General features: G+C 48.0%; 1 long non-coding RNA gene across 1 annotated transcript in view; it reads left to right on the forward strand.

The window, feature by feature from the left end:
- Nucleotides 1-1,279: 1,279 nt before the first annotated feature.
- Nucleotides 1,280-23,031, forward strand: part of LOC134934800 (uncharacterized) — a 38,789-nt gene continuing 17,037 nt past the window's right edge. The window contains exon 1 of the long non-coding RNA XR_010179811.1: nt 1,280-1,352. This is a non-coding gene — a long non-coding RNA (uncharacterized LOC134934800). The remainder of the gene's footprint in view (nt 1,353-23,031) is intronic.

The raw sequence follows: 23,031 nt of genomic DNA on the forward strand, positions 1-23,031 counted from the left end.
CATGGCAAGATCCTTTACTGATGTCACCCGGTGCTGTGCGGAGCTCGATTAAGTCATCGTGCACCGCACTGCATTGTGGGAGCAGCACATAGACGCTAGAGGTCATAATTGACCTCTAGTGTCTATGCGGTGCTATGGGAGAGACGTCATGACGTCTCTCCCACAGATCCGTGGAGCGATGCCGGCGGCCGGAGATGGAGGGCAGCAGCGGTCAGGAAGCAGGAGCGGGGATTGTAAGTATTAATTTTTATGTATTTATTCTTTTTTTTTTGTAAACGGCGCAACTAAGCGGCACAACTCTGCAGGGGGCACAACTCTACAGGGGGCACAGTACTGGGGGCAATACTACTGGGGGCACAGCTACAGGGGGGCACAACTGACCATGCCCCTTCTCCATGAAGCCACATCCCAAGGTCTAGATCCGGCCCTGACCCCTACGTACCACCCAATGGTGAAAAATGTATGTAACACATGTAACTGTGACAGGGAAGGTGGCCCCTCTCAGCTCTGGGCCCATAGCAGCTGCACTCCATGCACCTATGGTAGCTATACCCTGTATATAACACATGTAACTGTGACAGGGAAGGTGGCCCCTCTCAGCTCTGGGCCCATAGCAGCTGCACTCCATGCACCTATGGTAGCTATACCCTGTATATAACACATGTAACTGTGACAGGGAAGGTGGCCTCTCTCATCTCTGGACCCCATAGCAGCTGCACTCCCTGCACCTATGGTAGCTATACCCTGTATATAACACATGTAACTGTGACAGGGAAGGTGGCCCCTCTCAGCTCTGGGCCCCATAGCAGCTGCACTCCCTGCACCTATGGTAGCTATACCCTGTATATAACACATGTAACTGTGACAGGGAAGGTGGCCCCTCTCAGCTCTGGGCCCCATAGCAGCTGCACTCCCTGCACCTATGGTAGCTACGCCCTGTATATAACACATGTAACTGTGACAGGGAAGGTGGCCCCTCAGCTCTGGGCCCCATAGCAGCTGCACTCCCTGCACCTATGGTAGCTACACCCCTGTGTATAACACATGTAACTGTGACAGGGAAGGTGGCCCCTCTCAGCTCTGGGCCACATAGCAGCTGCACTCCCTGCACCTATTGTAACCCCTATCTCACCACCCAGGGGTACTTAATACATATGTGCCTCCACCCAAGCTAATATTTTATGGCTTGCCTGGGTAAGCCTTACTTATTAATGAATATTAATTACAAATCTATCCTATCTGTATCAATAGTGTATGTATGTTCAAAGTCCTTTCAGTATAATATTATACCTGTTCTTCTGTTTGCACTTCAGGATCCCCGGACGAAACTCCGACTCACATCAACATATATGGTAAGTATAAGTACATACATTTATTTGTCACAAAAGAGTATTTTAAAACTGAGCATTTCTTACTTACACAGTAGAACAAATTACATTTCAATTATGTCTCACTATACCCTGTTCTTAGCCTATACAAATTATTTTGCATGCAATATACAAAAAAGTACCTTAAAATGAGTATAAGAGTGACCCGGGTACTCAAAAATTAAGTGCAGTGTCTGGACCCTTAAACTAGTGTACACTAGCTAATACCTTGCATAACATTAAAAATTAAACGGGCAGAAAGCCCTTCACTTTCGACCAGGTTAAATTCCACAACGAGACTCAGTCATAGAAGGAGTTGTATAAGTAGTAGAAGTTCCTCCTCCTTAATTGTGTTAGTTTCTCCACATTCTAACCAGCAGATAATGGGGTAGATGTATTAACCTGGAGAAGGCATAAGGAAGTGATAAACCAGTGATATGTGCAAGGTGATAAAGGCACCAGCCAATCAGCTCCAGTATGTAAATTAATAGTTAGGATCTGATTGGCTGGTGCCTTTATCACCTTGCACATATCACTGGTTTATCACTTCCTTATGCCTTCTCCAGGTTAATACATCTGCCCCAATGTCTCTTAAACAGCCTGCATGAAATTGCCTGCTCTCTGCTACAATTGTATCTCTTCTTCCTGAAGTTTTATGTAGTCTGTCAACTAGTATTTAACTACTGTATCCGTCTTGACTGTAGCTGTAGTAATGTTTCGATTATTCACAACACTGTAAGTGGATATCTTGTAACTGCACATTTCCTGGCTGTTCTTTTTACTGCTAGGTTCCCTTTAGTGACACCATGCGATTTATGAAGTTGTTATCTCTACCTTTGGGGCTTTAAGACTGTATATATAATAAGCAATACAGTTATTTCTCAGTTTAGATAAATTAGTCTTTTCCACTTCACTCTTCCTGCTGATCTCTTAAGCTATTACCACTGTCCGATAGCTCGTTTAGTAGAGCTGCAGCTGAGCGCTCCCCCGACTCCTCCTTCTGTTCTATGATGCAGTGGTGGGCAGGGCTGAGGTCCCACTGGGTGTCACTGGCACTGACTCGGCTTCCCCCTCTACCAACCAGAATGGCGTCTCTGGTTGCTATGAGCCGCCGTCACTTAGCAGGCGCCGACCAGCCTCTGGGATGCCTCCGTAATTGCCGCCTCATGGATCACACAGCTGCCTCTGCTGTGCGCACCTCCACTCCTCCGCCCCGCCGAGCGCCGAGCCTGCTCAGCCCGTCCACGTCTGGATCACACTGCACCTTTATGCTGCCCGATCACCGCATGCACGTCGGGTCACAGCGGTGAGTACTCTCGCTTGTACCCGCCCCGCTGCTTTTCCGCCCTCCTCCGTCAGTCCTGTCCTGGCTACATCACCTGGACTCCGCCAGCCACTTTGACAGCTAACATCTCTGTCAGTGGCATAGGAGATCCAGACGTGCGCACTCACAGGGGAACAGCAATCTAATCTCCCCAGCGCAGGTGAGCTTCCTTTATACTCACAGCCAGGTTGACTCGCGCTGCTCAGCCGTCCTCCATTGGTTCCCTATCCTCAGTCGCTCGCGGTCAGTCCTCAACCCGGCACGGGGACCCACTCTTCCCGCCCTGCAGGTTGTTGCTCCCGCAGCACGCGACCCTATTTGCCGCCTTTACTACCCTGCAGGCTATTGCTATACAAAAATGCCTCGAGCTCACCCTGAGGTACACACAATAACCTATAATAAAGCCAGGATGGCAGCTGACATTTTCACAACTGCTCCACTTATTTACTAATAATTTCTACACATATATATATATACCTATTTCATATATCTATACATATGAGTTAATATATAATTTCTCTTAACAAAATATTTGTTTATAGGCACATTAGTAATAATGAAGAGAAAAAATGAACAACAGATTCATTCTAATACTATTAAATTGAATATAATAATTTAAGGCTAACAAATGAAATTATAAATATTCATGTTACACTATGGTAGCTACACACTGTATATAACACATGTAACTGTGACAGGGAAGGTGGCCCCTCTCATCTCTGGGCCCCATAGCAGCTGTACTCCCTGCACCTATGGCAGCTACGCCCCTGTATATAACACATGTAACTGACAGGGAAGGTGGCCCCTCTCAGCTCTGACCCCATAACAGTTGCACTGCCTGCACCTACTGTAGCTACACCCTGTATATAACACATGTAACTGTGCCAGGGAAGGTGGCCCTCTCAGCTCTGGGCCCCATAGCAGCTGCACTTTCTGCACCTAGGGTAGCTACACCCTTGTATATAACACATGTAACTGTGACAGGGAGCGTGGCCCCTCTCAGCTCTGGGCCCCATAGCAGCTGCACTTTCTGCACCTATGGTAGCTACGTACTGTATATAACACATGTAACTGTGACAGGGAAGGTGGCCCCTCTCAGCTCTGGGCCCATAGCAGCTGCACTCCCAGCACCTATGGCAGCTACGCCCCTGTATATAACACATGTAACTGTGACAGGGAAGGTGGCCCCTCTCAGCTCTGGGCCCCATAGCAGCTGCACCTATGGTAGCTACACCCCTGTGTATAACACATGTAACTGTGACAGGGAAGGTGGCCCCTCTCAGCTCTGGGCCCCATAGCAGCTGCACCTATGGTAGCTACACCCCTGTGTATAACACATGTAACTGTGACAGGGAAGGTGGCCCCTCTCAGCTCTGGGCCACATAGCAGCTGCACTCCCTGCACCTATGGTAGCTACACACTGTATATAACACATGTAACTGTGACAGGGAAGGTGGCCCCTCTCAGCTCTGGGCCCATAGCAGCTGCACTCCCTGCACCTATGGCAGCTACGCCCCTGTATATAACACATGTAAATGTGACAGGGAAGGTGGCCCCTCTCAGCTCTGGGCCCCATAGCAGCTGCACCTATGGTAGCTACACCCCTGTGTATAACACATGTAACTGTGACAGGGAAGGTGGCCCCTCTCAGCTCTGGGCCCCATAGCAGCTGCACCTATGGTAGCTAAACCCCTGTGTATAACACATGTAACTGTGACAGGGAAGGTGGCCCCTCTCAGCTCTGGCCCCATAGCAGTTGCGCTGCCTGCACCTACGGTAGCTACACCCTGTATATAACACATGTAACTGTGACAGGGAAGGTGGCCCATCTCAGCTCTGGGCCCCATAGCAGCTGCACTTTCTGCACCTATGGTAGCTACACCCTTGTATATAACACATGTAACTGTGACAGGGAGGGTGGCCCCTCTCAGCTCTGGGCCCCATAGCAGCTGCACTTAATGCACCTATGGTAGCTACGTACTGTATATAACACATGTAACTGTGACAGGGAAGGTGGCCCCTCTCAGCTCTGGGCCCATAGCAGCTGCACTCCCTGCACCTATGGTAGCTACGTACTGTATATAACACATGTAACTGTGACAGGGAAGGTGGCCACTCTCAGCTCTGGGCCCCATAGCAGCTGCACTTCCTGCACCTACGGTAGCTACACCCCTGTATATAACACATGTAACTGTGACAGGGAAGGTGACCCCTCTCAGCTCTGGCCCCATAGCAGCTGCACTCCCTGCACCTATGGTAGCTACACGCTGTATATAGGTGGTCATTCCGAGTTGTTCGCTCGTTGCCGATTTTCGCTATATTGCGATTAGTCGCTTACTGCGCATGCGCAAGGTTCACAGAGCGCATGCACTTAGTTATTTTACACAAAAGTTAGGTATTTTACTCACGGCATAACGAGGATTTTTCATCGTTCTGGTGATCGGAGTGTGATTGACAGGAAGTGGGTGTTTCTGGGCGGAAACTGGCCGTTTTCTGGGCGTGTGTGAAAAAACGCTGGCGTTTCTGGGAAAAACGCGGAGTGTCTGAAGAAACGGGGGAGTGTCTGGGCGAACGCTGGGTGTGTTTGTGACGTCAAACCAGGAACGAAACTGACTGAACTGATCGCAATGGCTGAGTAAGTCTGGAGCTACTCAGAAACTGCTAAGAATTTTCTATTCGCAATTCTTCTAATCTTTCGTTCGTAATTCTGCTAAACTAAGATACACTCCCAGAGGGCGGCGGCTTAGCGTGTGCAATGCTGCTAAAAGCAGCTAACGAGCGAACAACTCGGAATGAGGGCCATAACACATATAACTGTGACAGAGAAGGTGTCTCCTTCGCCCACAAATTCGGCCACATCGCATTTCCCATTATAAGTACGGGGAATGTGATCTGGGTTACTAAAAAAATGACAATAAAAGGGTTTGGAGCTGTTTTTCATGAAAATTGCTCCAAATGCCCTTTAATACATTGGAAAGATACTAAAAAAAAATGGGAAAAGGGTGTGAAAACACCCCTTTTCACATTCTTTTTTGTAAAAATAATGATAATATATAAGGCCTCTTACTAATCTCAATCTAATGGAATGGAAGAGAACGTGGCAAAGTCTGATCATTTAAAGTAAAACATCACCATACCAGTTAGGAGAGATCTATGCTTACATTTTAAAGCAATCTGATGTCGCTATCGCCGGCTCTAGATTTGGCAGGGGAGATCGCTCATTTCACCGCTGGGTGAAATGAGCTCCCCCCTTCCCCGTCCTCACTCAGCACACATCGTGCTGAGCGCTGAGCGGGGGGGGGGGATGGAAGATGTGTGCTCCTATGGTGAGCTGCCTGTGCTAGATCGCTCGGCACACATCTCCTCCGTATAGATATATGAGAACAAGAATTGATAGCTGCCAACCTACTTCTGCAGCTGCTGGAAGAAAGGAAAAGGAAGCATAGAAAGGAAAGTACTTTGCCCAAGGAGCTAAACATTGTCATCACACATGAAATCCAGCAAACGTTACAGGACATGCTGAGCAGCCGTGATCGGCAAAGAAAATAACAGAATAGATGTCCAGTCACTAGTGATCCTTCTTCTGAACACTTAAAAGACGTTCTAATTGCAGGCGTCAGCCTTGGAGTACAGTATGGAATGTTAGGTATTTATCCTGTGACGTGGGTGAGGTCAATAGCTGTGAAGGTACGGGCTAGAGCCAGATTTACACACACATGTATGAACCCAGTGGTTCATGTGGGCATTATACAAAGGTGCAGTAGTATATATTTGTTACTACAGATGTGTCCTCTTAAATACCTCCCAACTGTCCCGATTTTCGCGGAACAGTCCCGCTTTTTGGGGACTGTCCCGCTGTCCCACCCGCGGGCCGCAGTGTCCCGCGGTGGGGGGGGGGGGGGGGCAGTTGGGAAACTCATGCACTCGCTGCCCTGCTTAGCAGAGTGGCGGTGAATAGACGCTGGGCGCATGCGCACAGCGTCTATCAACTGGAGTCGGAGGGAGAGAGGGCATGCCAGCGGCTCACAGAGCGCTGGGCATGCCCCCTCAGTGGTGAAAATGGGGGCGTGGCTCGCGTTTGCGGGTCTTTCCGTGAAGCCACCCCCCCTTTTCTTAGGCCACGACCCTTTTTCAGGAGTGCGCGGCTTCGCCGCACGCGTGTCCCTCTTTCTGCAAATGACAAGTTGGGAGGTATGCCTCTCATGTTCTTGTAACGGGAAGTATCGCGACATACTGCTGCCTCCCACAGTCTCTTGCAGTCGCCAGTTCTCCATTCATGTGTACAAGTACCAGGAGCATGCGTACGCGTGCTCCTGGCTACGATATGTAATGCGGCAGCACTAAGCCCCCATGGGCAACAGTACAGTATAAAGGGACACACAAATATTATATACTAGGTGCTTCATCGCGCCCTACGGGCGCTCTTCACACCGTCGCAAGGGGCTACGCCCCCTTAACCCCTGCATGCCTTTCTGGGGTTCAATAATTGTATTATATGGCGTATGACCTGCGTTGCTAGTTTTGGTAGTGGTTAAATACTGGAGGACGAAAGGGCGTCCAATGTTGAAGGGGGCGCAGTCCCTTGAGACGGTGTGAGCAGCGCCTGCAGGGCACGATGTACAGAATGTAGCGGGTGCGGGGGGGAAGGCGGATGAGGCAGGGTGTCTGTAGATGCTGCGGGTGGGCGGGTGGAGGGGGGGTGGATGCAGATGGAGGGGGGGGGGGTGGGACCTATAACTATGTGATTGTATGTGTAACAATATATAGGACACGGATAAGGATGTATGTGGTATAGACATACCCGCATGAAGAGGTATGTGGTGTTATTAGACACAGAGGGGAGTGCTGGTACAATGAGGAACAGGGGCAGCTGTGTCCTCTCTCTACACCGTCTGATCCTTCAGGTGAGAAACGCGGGCACGTGACGCACGCGAGCCCTCCACGCAGCCTCAGGTGCACCAGTCCCCTCTGCATGCGCTATCTGTGCGCCCCCCCTGAGGTGCAGTATGAGGAGGGGGCGGGGCCTTGCACTGCTCCCAGGGACAATGGGCGTGACCAGCGCAGTCACGTGCTCGGTGTGTGAGGGATAAGGAGGAGATGGCAGAGCATCACCAATATACCGGTAATTACAAAGGGGGGGGGGGCTCCTGGCCTCCTGGTGCCGGATTGTCAGGGAGGTATCCAGGAGCCGGTGGTATGGACCCTGCATGGGAGCAGCAGAGCATAGACAGGGGATGAGTTGAGGTTGGATGGGTTCTCATCAGTGAGGGTCACACAGACACACAGCGAGCCGGGCACGGTGTGAGGGGAGGAGAGGGCGCTGTATGGTGCTGGTGTGTGTGTCACTGGCAGATTAAGGTCATCATAGGCCTGGAGCTGAAATTTCTGCTGGGCCTAGTAAGGGCCACTGTAGGGGGTGTACCAGCACGGCGGGTGTGTGGATAGTGATATGGGGGTGTGATCAGCGCTGTCTAAATATTTTGTACATGATTGTGTAGGGCGGTAGGGAGGGGACAGAGAGACGTGTGGCGACAGGGAGCGGATACAGAGACACGGGGCGGTAGGGAGGGGACACACAGACACGGGGCGGTAGGGAGGGGATACAGAGAGGCGGGGCGGCAGGGAGAGGATACAGAGACGCAGGGCGGTAGGGAGGGGATACAGAGACGCGGGGCGGCGGGGAGGGGATACAGAGACACGGGGCGGCGGGGAGGGGATACAGAGACGCGGGACGGTGGGGAGGGGATACAGAGACGCGGGGAGGCAGGGAGGGGATACAGAGAGGCGGGGCGGTAGGAAGGGGATACAGAGACGTGGGGTGGTAGGGAGGGGATACAGAGAGACGCAGGGCGGCGGGGAGGGGATACAGAGACGCAGGGAGGGTATACAGAGACGCGGGCGGTAGGGAGGGGATACAGAGACGCGGGGTGGCAGGGAGGGGATACAGAGACGTGGGGCGGCAGGGAGGTGATACAGAGATGCGGGGCGGGAATACAGAGATGCGGGGCGGCAGGGAGGAGATACAGAGACGCAGGGCGGTAGGGAGGGGATACAGAGACGCGGGGCAGTAGGGAGGGGATACAGAGAGGCGGGGCGGCAGGGAGGGGATACAGAGACGCGGTGCGGTAGGGAGGGGATAGAGAGACGCGGGGCGGTAGGGAGGGGATATGGACACGCGGTGCGGTAGTGAGGGGAAACAGAGACGCGGTGCAGTAGTGAGGGGATACAGAGATGCGGGGCAGTGGAGGGGAGATACGGAGACGCAGGGCAGTAGGGAGGGGATACAGAGACGTGGGGCGGTAGGGAGGGGACGCGGAGAGGCGGGGCGGCAGGGAGGGGATGCGGAGAGGCGGGGCGGCAGGGAGAGGATGCGGAGAGGCGGGGCGGCAGGGAGGGGGCACGGAGATGCGGGGCGGTAGGGAGAGGCTCCAGTGAGGAAGGTGTTGGAGAGCAGGGAAAGTAGTGGAGGGGGTGGACACCAGAAGCGGAGACCTAGGGAACAGAGAACAGGAAGTGATACTTCACAGGCTAGATAGGGCAGTGACCCGAGTCTGCTCCTGATCCCGGGGATACAGGTAAAGTATGGGGGGCCTGGTGGATGTGGGCAGTGGTGGAAGTGCTGTCAGCGTGACCCCAGACACCTAACCGGGGTGGCAGCTCTCTCTCCTGTCCCCCAGCTCGTATCTGTCACTCTCAGTGTTGCACTCACAGTCGGACGCACGCTGTCTGTGTCCCCATCTCAGTGCTTTCGGGCGGCAAGGCAGGCCCTGTGCTGTGGAGTCCGGGCCTCTGGCGATGGTGGGAGGCAGCGGAGTAACTTCACGTGTGCGGAGGAGGAGTAGGCGGCGGGTGTGTGTACGCTGACAATGCTAAATTCCTTTGTCGTATAAACAACCCTTAATGAAGTCTAAGAACACTATACGCTGTTCACTTAAGAAGTACCGGAAGGGTATGCTAGTTGCGTAACGATCGCTCAGCCGTAGGCGAGACGCTCAAGCGTCACGTTCGCTCACGGCCCAGTGATCACAGGACAGCACGTTGTTGGCTATGACTAGAGTAATGCTTCGCTATGGCGTAGCGGACGCTCGAGACCACGAGGAGATCACCAGCGGCGCTGACGCTCACAACGCTATACCTTTATGTCTAAACGTTATACCAATGAAATGCACAGAATACCTTAATGTGAATACAGGGTGTAAGTGCAACCTTGTGTAACCTGACTAACTACAAAGCTGCTTGAGCGTCTCCGACGCTCAAGTGAACACTTAATACTATAGAAAATACACAGATACTGGTTTAGGGTCCAAAGCCTATTAACTGTATTATATCTAATATACTTGTAAAAGGAGATAACAGTACAAATGATACACTACAATATAACAGAGACTTCCTAACCAAAATACAATACTATCTAATACAATTCGATACTAGTCTAGGGGAGATGTGAGAGAAAAGAGAAAGGAGAGAGAGAGAGAAATGGAAAGAGATGAGAGAAATTGGCTCACAGTAAGACAATGATTACGGAGAGAAAACTTACGCACAAGGGGAAACGATCGCATGCGCCTGGACATCCAGCACCCGATTTTCAGCAATGAGAACCGTTGAAGAGTGAGAGCTGGATGTGGTCGGCCTGCCTATTTATGCCCCACACACAATGCAATCCAATGGTCCCTACAATCTTGTCGTCCATTGGACACAGGAATCCGGCTTCGCATCATAACAAAAGGTCATAGGTTGATTCATACAGGTGGGCTGTGACGATTTCCAACAGCTCAGGTGGGTGGGAAAACTGGGTTTCCCGCCGCATACCTGAGTATGTGTAAATAATAGAAATGGACATAAACTTTTTATGTCCATAACTATCCGCACGAGCGATTAATACGCTCCAAACCAACACCGGAATATTGTTAATTAAATACTCTTCCGATGGGTACCAAACACTGCTATATGATTCCTGTTAGACCCTTCGTACCATACAAAGAGGGATTCCTCCGTTCAGGGACGTTTTATGTTAACTAAACTTTCAGAAATCATTAAAGGGATCATGATCTATAAACTACATTAATTATGAAAATGTGTAACGAATGAGTCGCACGCTACGACTACATAAACTCTACCGTAAATACGCATACCGTGCGCCCGCGGGTGCACGCTATTGCGGGTATGCGCCTTCACGGGAGAGCGTACGCATGCGCAGCGCGGACCAGTGTGCGGTGCAAATATGGCAACGTGTATAGAGATATTTTTCTGACTTTGACAGTCCACCCTTTGGCAGTCAATAATAACTGCCACCTTCTAAAACATTTCAAAAGGAGAAAAATATATGTCAGGGGTTAATTCATTTCCATGGTTGGGTAGGGGAGGAGAGAGGAGTAGGTGTGAAGAGGGTATGACCTAGTGAGAAAGCAGAAGCATGTGTGTATGAGTCCATGTTTGGAGGGTCATGTATCATCGTGCCGTACGTGTGGTAAATCAAGCTTCGAAGTATTGCGAAGTATACATTTGAATTCCTTCTTATCCTGTGGTACAGGTCTGTGGATGGGCTGTCAAACTTTACCGAGCTCTTTTCGGATTTTTTTTTTGAACAAAATGGGGAGCACATTTTAGTTGATGATACATGAATGGGGGAATATGTGATTGTTGATATCTGTGCCTGTATTCCCTATACTATGTGTGTTATTACCTGAGGGTTGTAGAGATGAAGATGAAGAACACTTATGGAAAATGCAATGATATTCTATGTCAGGTAAATGTACATCTGTCGTCGAAGTTTTGTTCGGTATCAGTTGAAAGTCGTCTTCTTTGCGCTGTTTTGCTCCTTAGGCATGAGCAACAAGCTTTGTCAGTGCCATCAGATTTACAAAAAATGTTGGGCTAGCGTGAGTTTAAAAATACTAGGGAAACTGGGGATCCATGGCAAAGTTCATCAAGTGTCCATATCATAGGTTGTCAAAACTTCATCTTTGGTGCTTGTCTGTTGTCTGTATGGCGTCTCGTCAACTTCCTCGTCCAAGGGGTCGTTGTATCTTGGAGAAAAGCAGAAAAACAGGTGAAAGAAACGGACCGTATAATCGCATTTTCATCACATCCTGGTTTCTATCATTGGGTCATAAATCAGATCCAGGTTAATTACGGTTTCCTCACTCCTCAAGCTCATCACTTTTGTACTTTGTTTGCACCTCATTAAAGCTTGCCCGCATCTAAATATCAATCCAATGGATATAACAACACCCAAGATACATAGTAGAAACTTTCCAACATCCATTATGACTCCTTGAGCCCAGTCTCCTAAACCGGAGAACCAATTTCGCGGGTTCAACCATGACACCCAACCAGTCAGCTCATTACCTACAGCAGCAAGGGTGAGATTGTGTTTTCGACGAAATTCCCACTTTAATTGCAGAATATCGTCCATCTTTTGGTCTATGACCTCTACCGGATCCTCGGTGCTATTTGTGATATACGTGCAACACTTTATGCCGTACTGTGTTGCCAATGTAACACAATATCCGCCTGTTACTGCTGTAAGATAATTAAGAACCATCCTATGCTGAACTAGTTCTGTTTTATAGGCTTGAAGTTCTCTTCCAGTGTATCTAAACGTGTGATCATACATTTCAGTGATATTATCTAACAAATTGGCGAGTGCGGAAATGTATCTATAATTCATCACTCCTCGAGCGGTGCGAGTGAAATCTAACGCTACCAGAACCTGAATCCCGGTGGATTCATGAATAAGATCAGAGGCCGGATGCTCTAACCTTTCTGACAGTTGTCTTTTAACTCGGTGCTCGTAATGAGTGTGAGTATAAGGAGCTTGGGCACCACGGTGTATATCCTTCATTTTGTCATGTGTTACAGTCATCACTTCAGGCAATACTTTTCCAATATAACACAATCCTTCAGAGTTTGGGGCAAGCCACTTGTACGCCTTTCTCCCGCATATGAAATATGCATCATCGGGGAGAACATATGGGACGGAGAAGGACATTACCATGTTACACACCTTCCAGGTGAACTCTCCTGACCCTAATTCTTCCATCTGCTTAATGCACGTATCAGTTTGTACGATATGTGCACAGTATCCTGGTGATACCTCTCCAACTCTAGTAATCCTATTTCCTAAGGTATATCGATACCGGAAAGATTTTCCTCTACTGGCTATGTGGCGTACAAGCTCTGTATCTGTAGGCATTCTATCTGCTCTATGCGAAAAGGTCATGGTAAGGTTGCTCCATGACACTTCCCAATTTCCCGGCTTACGGGGATTGGAGATATTAAAACATAAGAGGGACCTATCCACATGGTATTGGTGGAGCTTCAAACTAGGAGGGCTGGAGATGTTAAACCTCCGGTCCACCAGTCTCCCACCACTTAGCTCAAGTACCTCCCCTAACGTTAAAGGAAATGGTACTAGCCCTGATTTGCTGTGACCCTGAGGTACTTGAGAGCATACCCAACAATCTGTTTGGTTTAATACGTTACCCACTAAGGAGTGATAGTCACTCAATGGATGCCGGTCCATATGGATATTAAGACTGGATTGGCATTTCTTTATGCATCCATCTTCAACCAAATTATCACAGAGCCTACAGATACAGTTTTCTTCAGCTAACAATCCATCACAATTTCTTCTATCGGATCGTTTTCTGATACTCGCCTTTGCTTGTTGGTTAGGTTGATCTTGGAAAACTACGCCTCCATCATCATAATCGGAACCCATTCCAGAACCTCTCTCGACCTCTATGGTACTCTCGCCGGAACAGACTGCTCTGGTCAACATCATGGTTAACATCAAAATCCGGATCACAGACTCTTGGGGCAAGTCCATCTTTGAGGAGAAAAATAGAGAAGAATGAGAAGGGGGAAAAAGAAATTTCAAGGGAGAGGGGATGGGAAGTGGAAAAAAACAATAAAAGGGAGAGGGGATTTGACAACTGCTTTCGGTCTTCAAGGCTCAGGTGCCGCCTCAGTCCTCCTGGAACAGACACTCCAGTGATACAACCTCTACCGTCTGTTCCTTATCACGGGACTTCTCTGGATCAGCAACCTTCTTGCAGTGGGATGAATGGACCCAAGTCTCTCTCTCAGCAACCTTCAATGCTGTGGTGCTAGTCAATAAGACCTGGTATGGTCCTTCCCATCTATCAATAAGACAACCTGAGCGTAGAAAATTTCGTATCATTACATAATCCCCAGGTTCAATGTCATGACAATTACTATCTGGTAAATCAGGAATCACCAACTTCAGATTATCATTTTGATTCCTCAACTGCTTACTCATGTTAATCAAGTATTTTACAGTTACTTCATTGTTACATTTCAAATCATCCTGAGGGTTAATCATGACATGCGGTTGTCGACCAAACAAGATTTCAAAAGGGGACAGATTAAGAGGGGACCTGGGAGTGGTTCTGATGCTATACAAAACAATGGGTAAAGCTTCTGGCCACGTCAATCCTGTCTCTGCCATTACTTTACTCAATTTATTTTTAATAGTGCTGTTCACTCTTTCGACCTTCGCGCTCGCCTGTGGACGGTACGGAGTGTGCAGCTTGCTATCAATACCCATCAACTTACACATTCCTTGAAAGACATCACCTGTAAAATGGGTACCCCTATCACTTTCGATTATCCTAGGGATACCGTATCTACATACAAATTCCTGCACAATTTTCTTAGCTGTAAACATAGCGGTATTTGTAGCTGCTGGAAATGCTTCGACCCAATTTGAGAAAACATCTATACAGACAAGTACATATTTTAAATTACGACATGGGGGTAATTGAATAAAGTCAATTTGTATTACCTGGAAAGGGCCGCCGGCAGGTGGGATATGGGATGGTTCTGTAGGTATTGCCTTTCCAATATTCTTTCTCAGACAGGTAAGGCATGACATTGCTCTTTTGCTCGCATGAGAGGAGAATCCTGGGGCGCACCAGTATGCTCTTACCAATTTGCACATCCCCTCCCTGCCTAGATGAGTCAGCCCGTGAGCTGCTTCAGCCAGACATGGAAGGTATGCCCTGGGGGCCACTGGTTTACCATGTCCATCCGTCCAGAGCCCTGAGGACTCCTGGCCATATCCCTTTGCCTTCCAGACTGCTCTTTCCTGTGTGGAACACAAATTCTGCATCTCACACAACTTCTGTGTGTTGATGGTATTAAATACCATCAGTTGTGTGGTGTCTGTCTGTATGGGGGTAGCAGCTGCAAGCTTTGCGGCTTCGTCTGCTCGGCTGTTACCAAGGGATACTGGGTCTTGACTATATGTATGTGCTTTACATTTGATAACAGCCACTCTGTCGGGTTCCTGTATCGCTGTTAGAAGCCTTTTTATATATGCTGCATGCGCTATCGGTGTACCAGCTGCCGTCATGAAATTTCTGAGGCGCCATAGGGCTCCGAAATCATGTACTACCCCGAAGGCGTATCTAGAATCGGTGTAGATATTGGCTGACTTACCCTTAGCCAATTCACATGCTCTGGTTAGGGCGACCAGTTCAGCAACTTGGGCTGAGTGAGGTGGGCCTAGCGGTTCCGCTTCTATGGTGTCTTGGTCATCTACGACTGCGTATCCAGTACACAAGTCTCCCGAGTCTGACTGTCTATGACAACTACCGTCAGTGTAGAACGTGAGTTCTGCATCTTCCAGTGGATTGTCACTGATGTCAGGCCTTGCGGTAAAATTTTGGGTCAAATATTCCATACAATCATGTGTATCTTCCTTTGCATTAAATCCTCCTTCCCCATCACTCTCACCTTCCACCCTTTGTGTCTGACCAGGCACACCTGGGAGAAATGTTGCAGGATTTAATGCGCTGCATCTCCTTATGGTGATGTTTACTGGGGCCATTAATGCCAATTCCCATCTTGTAAACCTTGCAGATGAGACGTGTCTGGTTTGGGCAGAATTCAATAAGGCAGATACCGCATGCGGTGTATGGATTGTGAGGTTGTGGCCTAGCACGACATCTTCGCTTTTTGTCACTAGCAATGCTATCGCCGCAACGCTACGCAAGCATGTGGGGAGGGATCGCGCTACTGTGTCTAGCTGAGCGCTGTAGTATGCGACTGGCCTGCTGGCGTCACCGTGTTTTTGGGTTAGTACACCTGCTGCGCACCCAGCACTTTCTGTTCCGTATAGTTCAAAGGGTTTCCCATAATCTGGCATACCTAGTGCTGGTGCCTGCGTTAGGCACTGTTTAAGTCTCTCAAATGCTGTTTCGGATTCGTCTGTATGCGAAATCCGATCAGGTTTGTTTGAAGAGACCATTTCCTGCAAAGGTAACGCCAATATGGAAAACCCTGGGATCCAATTACGGCAATACCCACACATTCCTAAAAACGTCCTGATCTGTTGCTGGGTTTGTGGCAGTGTCATGTCTCTAATGGCTTGGATTCTATCAGCGGTCAGGTGTCTCAGTCCTTGTGTTAGACAGTGTCCCAAATATTTTACCTTAGTTTGGCATAATTGCAACTTGTCTTTGGAAACCTTGTGTCCTGTGTCTGAAAGATGAAACAGGAGCTGTTTCGTATCCTTCAGGGATGCCTCCAATGAATCAGAACACAGTAGTAGATCATCCACGTACTGTATCAACACTGATCCACTCTCCGGTTGGAAAGACTGTAAACAATCATGCAAAGCCTGAGAAAATATACTTGGACTATCTATGAAACCTTGGGGTAACCGAGTCCACGTGTATTGGACTCCTCTGTATGTGAATGCAAATAGATATTGGCTGTCAGGGTGCAGAGGTACCGAAAAGAATGCGGAGCAGAGGTCAATAACAGTGAAAAATTTGGCAGTGGGAGGAATTTGCATTAGGATGACAGCTGGATTAGGCACTACGGGGAACTGACTCTCCACTATTTTGTTAATCCCCCTTAGATCCTGCACTAGCCTGTAACCCCTCCCCCCACTCTTTTTAACAGGGAAGATGGGACTATTTGCTGTGCTGGACGTTCTTACTAGAATGCCCTGTTGTAGCAAGCGCTCTATTACTGGGAAAACTCCTAACTCCACCTCTGGCTTCAGAGGATACTGTGGGATTTTTGGAGCTATCCTACCATCTTTTACTTGTACAACTACTGGAGCTACGTTTGCCATTAATCCAGTGTCCTGTCCATCTTTTGTCCAAAGTGACTCTGGTATCTGAGATGTCATCTCTTCTACTTGGGATGGATTCCTATTTGTCATAATGGTATGTGACATTAATTTTGATGGGGAGTCTAACATGTCTCGCACTTCCTGAGCGTGATTCTCAGGAATGTCCAAGAATACACCTTCAGGAGTACAATAAATGACGCACCCCATTTTACATAGTAGGTCTCTACCCAGGAGATTGGTTGGTGCAGATGCAGCCAGCAAAAAGGAATGCTTGGTATGCAAAGGCCCTATTGTAATCTCGGCTGGTTTGCTAACAGGGTAGTGCTGGACTACTCCTGTTACTCCCATGGCTGGAACTGTCCTACCAGTGGTTCTCATGCCCACTGTCGAATTTATCACTGACTTGGCCGCCCCTGTGTCTACAAGAAAGTTTAAAGTTTTACCAGCTACATTGATTGCAATCTCTGGTTCACTTCCAAGACTGGCAATCAATTTAACTGGCTGCAGATTACAGGTATGGCCACACCCCTATTGGGTATGCTGACCTCCCTGAATCCCGCTGGCAGCAACTACTTGTGAGGGAGTTAGTTGGGAACTATCAGAGGCATGCCAGTCTCTGTTCGGGGGATATCTTTTTGTTTCCCCTGTATGTGGCTCAAAACTCCGCCTCTGTAGACCCTGCTCCCAATGTCGTGTGTCATGTCGTTGTCTAGGGGGTTGAAAAGATCTTTGTACACTCTTTGTTCTACAGTCTCGTGCATAGTGTCCCTGTCTGTTACAAGAAAAACATGTTATTACACTTGCCTTACCCACAGGATTCGGTGGTACATACGCAGGCTGCCTTGTGGTCAGCGCCTGTATACTTACTGACATCAACTTATCACTTTGCGACTCCCTGTGCCTAGTGATGCTTCTGTCGTGATCAATAGCAGCCTCTCTCAATGTGGACACCGACAGACCTCGCCAACATGGCTGCGTGGTCTGGACCCTAGTCTTTAATGTTTCCTTTAAACCATCCATCAGTACGGATACTGCTACTTCTCGGTGGTTTGGGTTGGTCTTAATGTCTTCTATACCAGTGTACTTTGCCATTTCTACTAGTGCCCGGTGAAAATATTCTGCTGCCGTTTCGGACTCTTTTTGTCTAATGGAGAATATCTTGTTCCATTTAACAACGGCTGGGAAATACTCCTTTAGCTGTAAATTTATCCTTTTTACATTATCCTTGTTGTACACGTCTGTAAGCGGTACATCTTTATCTAGTCCACAATCAGCTAAGAATTGAACTGAGTCGACATTGGAAGGTAAACAAGCTCTCAGCAGTATCTGCCAATCCTTGTTGTTGGGTTCTACAGTGTTACCTAGATCCCTGATGTATTTTTGGCTAGCAACTAAGTCTTTCCTGGGGTCAGGAAATTCGGACACTATTGTTCTTAATTCCATTCGGGAAAATGGAGTGTACATGGCAATGTTCCTTATGGGAGTGGCTCCAGACACATCTGTTTTTCCATTGGGAACTGCTATTACCCTTACAGGAGCAATTCTAACAGCCTCATTCTGCGTTGATTCTACAACTTGTGGTACAATTGTTTCAGTGTAGTGCATGGTGCCGTACTTACCCGTTGACACGACCTCACCTATCCCTCCGCTAGGGGCTTTTGCTAATCTCGTGGGTGTTGCTGTGCCTACTGTGGTCTCTGCTATGGTGGCCGCAAGAGAGAGAGCTGAAATTGTTGCTGAATCGTCTTCTTGATCACATTCCTGAGGAAAGTTCAAAACAGGGTACAACTTGCACGGGTTAATAATTGCATGAGTTACTTGGTTACCATCATTTACATTTACAGGGTTACTAAGTGTTTGTGTTTTACAACCCAGTGCGTTTCTCTCCGCAATCAACTTCTCTCCTGCTATATATGGTGGTGGCGGGGCTGTGGCTATCAGTTTCCTTACTGCCCCAGATCCCGCCGCCAGAGCCAAACCTCTCTGTATCTCACCTTCCTGGTGCCATAACTGTAAATAATCATGATGCTGAATTCGTCTCTTTGTTGATTTTATGAGACATATCCTCCTCCTTAAATTTTGTAACACTTCTGGACTGAAGCTACCTATTCTTGGGAATTTGTCCCTGTCTTGTACAGTCATTCTCTCCCATTCATCACATAAAACCTCTGTGTGACTTCCGTATTTTTCACACATGATGTATCTTGCCGACCCGACTGGCCGGTTCTCTGAATCAACCCGAACCGAGGTTGATCGCCCCCTACCTGAACAATTGGCCCCCATAATCTGCAGGTGTTGCTTACTACTCCTTAGATCTTTAAATCAAGGTCTTCAGCGAACCCTTACAGCAAACCAAATTATTCACAATAGGCCGGCGGTGGCGGTTTACCGAGTACCCCACTCACTCGCCCACCTCGACCAATACGACCTGATCACACCGACGTGGTGCTGGCGTACTCGATACAGGGCCCTACCAAAAGAACCTTCGGTTTACTGGAACATATGAGGGTTACCCGCAGGACACTTACTCTTTCCAGTAAAGGTGGGGTTGTTAGATAGTTCCTGAGTGACCAGCGAACTTCCCTTAAAAATAAAAAATTACACAAATCACGTCAGAATGTACAAATAGCGTTTGTGACCACTTTACTCTAATGGTATTAGGTCAGATTACTAACTACTGCACACAATTACGTGCGGTACAATCGTTCAGTACATAAGCACTACCTGTTATGTACTGAGAGATCAGTGGAATCGATGTTTCCGGCCGCGATTCCTTCAGCAAGAGCTTATGGCCTATATGGGTTCTGCACCAACCCCCGGGGTTGTGCCTCTTGTATGTTTATATAGCGGACCTACTTGTACCTTATGACCTCCTGGTCTTGTTACCTTGTGACCTCCTGGTCTTGTTACCTTGTAGTCCGCTATACTCTACTTGCTCAAATATTATTCAACCAAGGATGCCTCCTTAGCCACCGTATATGTCACTTACACGTGTGTCCTACCAGATTTCTATTGGTTCAACCTCTAAGTTGTATAACTTGTATACAAAAACACACTCACTCAACACATGTACACTTTTGCTTCCACTCCTATTTCTGCGCAGAAATTTTTCTTCAGCCCAGCGGTGTTACCAATTAGGAGCAGGATCTGTTAAACTAAATTTCAGTTTTTCCAAAAATAGATTTGCGTTATTTACCGCGTCGCGTTATCTACCGCTGTGCATTACTTATCGCCTTTGCGCTAACTATCGCTTTGCGCTAATTCACCTTTTTCGTGACTTTGAGCTACGTGGGCGTAACCGGACGCTACGTTGCGTAATGTACGCTGCGTGCGTCTGCCTTTGGATTGCGTACGCAAGTCTTTTGTTAGGGACACGTGTACGCAAAACAAAGATCCACCGTAACACAATTTCTACTTTTATCAATGTAAATGATCCCTGATCATCTACCGCACACCACACTGACTGCCTTGTCTCCCAGACAAGCCGTGTGTTGGTCTATACTTTAACTATTACCTCTACTATGAAATAACAGCAAATCTCTTTTAGCACTTTCTATCAACTATAAAATTGGCAACAGGAATAGTGATATACGAAATTTGAAAAAGAAATGCAGATAATGTATGCGTGCGTGTATACGCAAGACAGAAGAGAAATAAAAGTTTTAAAAGACACAAGCGTTTTGTTCTTACTTCCGGTTCCCGGATTCCTTCAGCACTCTTTATCTAAGCGAAGCAGACGCTTATCCCGTCAGCACTGGGAGACAACCTCCCACCCTTTGCTGGGGGATAATGTCTGCTGATCTACCTAGTGCAGATATGAGAAGGATAGGACGAGTCCCCAATTGACAATGCTAAATTCCTTTGTCGTATAAACAACCCTTAATGAAGTCTAAGAACACTATACGCTGTTCACTTAAGAAGTACCGGAAGGGTATGCTAGTTGCGTAACGATCGCTCAGCCGTAGGCGAGACGCTCAAGCGTCACGTTCGCTCACGGCCCAGTGATCACAGGACAGCACGTTGTTGGCTATGACTAGAGTAATGCTTCGCTATGGCGTAGCGGACGCTCGAGACCACGAGGAGATCACCAGCGGCGCTGACGCTCACAACGCTATACCTTTATGTCTAAACGTTATACCAATGAAATGCACAGAATACCTTAATGTGAATACAGGGTGTAAGTGCAACCTTGTGTAACCTGACTAACTACAAAGCTGCTTGAGCGTCTCCGACGCTCAAGTGAACACTTAATACTATAGAAAATACACAGATACTGGTTTAGGGTCCAAAGCCTATTAACTGTATTATATCTAATATACTTGTAAAAGGAGATAACAGTACAAATGATACACTACAATATAACAGAGACTTCCTAACCAAAATACAATACTATCTAATACAATTCGATACTAGTCTAGGGGAGATGTGAGAGAAAAGAGAAAGGAGAGAGAGAGAGAAATGGAAAGAGATGAGAGAAATTGGCTCACAGTAAGACAATGATTACGGAGAGAAAACTTACGCACAAGGGGAAACGATCGCATGCGCCTGGACATCCAGCACCCGATTTTCAGCAATGAGAACCGTTGAAGAGTGAGAGCTGGATGTGGTCGGCCTGCCTATTTATGCCCCACACACAATGCAATCCAATGGTCCCTACAATCTTGTCGTCCATTGGACACAGGAATCCGGCTTCGCATCATAACAAAAGGTCATAGGTTGATTCATACAGGTGGGCTGTGACGATTTCCAACAGCTCAGGTGGGTGGGAAAACTGGGTTTCCCGCCGCATACCTGAGTATGTGTAAATAATAGAAATGGACATAAACTTTTTATGTCCATAACTATCCGCACGAGCGATTAATACGCTCCAAACCAACACCGGAATATTGTTAATTAAATACTCTTCCGATGGGTACCAAACACTGCTATATGATTCCTGTTAGACCCTTCGTACCATACAAAGAGGGATTCCTCCGTTCAGGGACGTTTTATGTTAACTAAACTTTCAGAAATCATTAAAGGGATCATGATCTATAAACTACATTAATTATGAAAATGTGTAACGAATGAGTCGCACGCTACGACTACATAAACTCTACCGTAAATACGCATACCGTGCGCCCGCGGGTGCACGCTATTGCGGGTATGCGCCTTCACGGGAGAGCGTACGCATGCGCAGCGCGGACCAGTGTGCGGTGCAAATATGGCAACGTGTATAGAGATATTTTTCTGACTTTGACAACGCGGCGCAGGGAGGGCTATGAAACCCTTCTCCTGCACCACCCGTCCCTCGGAAATGTGTATGGCAGTGGCGGCGGCGGCGGCAGCAGTTGTTGTTCCCAGGCACCGCGGCCGGTGAGTGAGAGTTGCTGATGGGGGACTTGGAGTGGGGAGATGGACAGGCAGCAGGAGCAGAGACTTCCTGCACATGTGATGGACAAGCGCTGTGACTCCGCCCAGCGTTAGAAATGCAGGCACAGAGTCACAGGGCTATTATATAGGATAGATATATATATATATATATATATATATATATACACTGCTCAAAAAAATAAAGGGAACACTAAAATAACACATCCTAGATCTGAATGAATGAAATATTCTTATTAAATACTTTGTTCTTTACATAGTTGAATGTGCTGACAACAAAATCACACAAAAATTATCAATGGAAATCAAATTTATTAACCCATAGAGGTCTGGATTTGGAGTCACCCTCAAAATTAAAGTGGAAAAACACACTACAGGCTGATCCAACTTTGATGTAATGTCCTTAAAACAAGTCAAAATGAGGCTCAGTAGTGTGTGTGGCCTCCACGTGCCTGTGTGACCTCCCTACAACCCACACAAGTGGCTCAGGTAGTGCAGCTCATCCAGGATGGCACATCAATGCGAGCTGTGGCAAGAAGGTTTGCTGTGTCTCTCAGCGTAGTGTCCAGAGCATGGAGGCGCTACCAGGAGATAGGCCAGTAGTTCAGGAGATGTGGAGGAGGCCGTAGGAGGGCAACAACCCAGCAGCAGGACCGCTACCTCCGCCTTTGTGCAAGGAGGAATAGGAGGAGCACTGCCAGAGCCCTGCAAAATGACCTCCAGCAAGCCACAAATGTGCATGTGTCTACTCAAATGTTCAGAAACAGACTCCATGAGGGTGGTATGAGGGCCCGACGTCCACAGGTGGGGGTTGTGCTTACAGCCCAACACCGTGCAGGACATTTGGCATTTGCCAGAGA

Source organism: Pseudophryne corroboree, chromosome 6, assembly GCF_028390025.1.
Source record: "Pseudophryne corroboree isolate aPseCor3 chromosome 6, aPseCor3.hap2, whole genome shotgun sequence".
NCBI lineage: Eukaryota > Metazoa > Chordata > Amphibia > Anura > Myobatrachidae > Pseudophryne > Pseudophryne corroboree.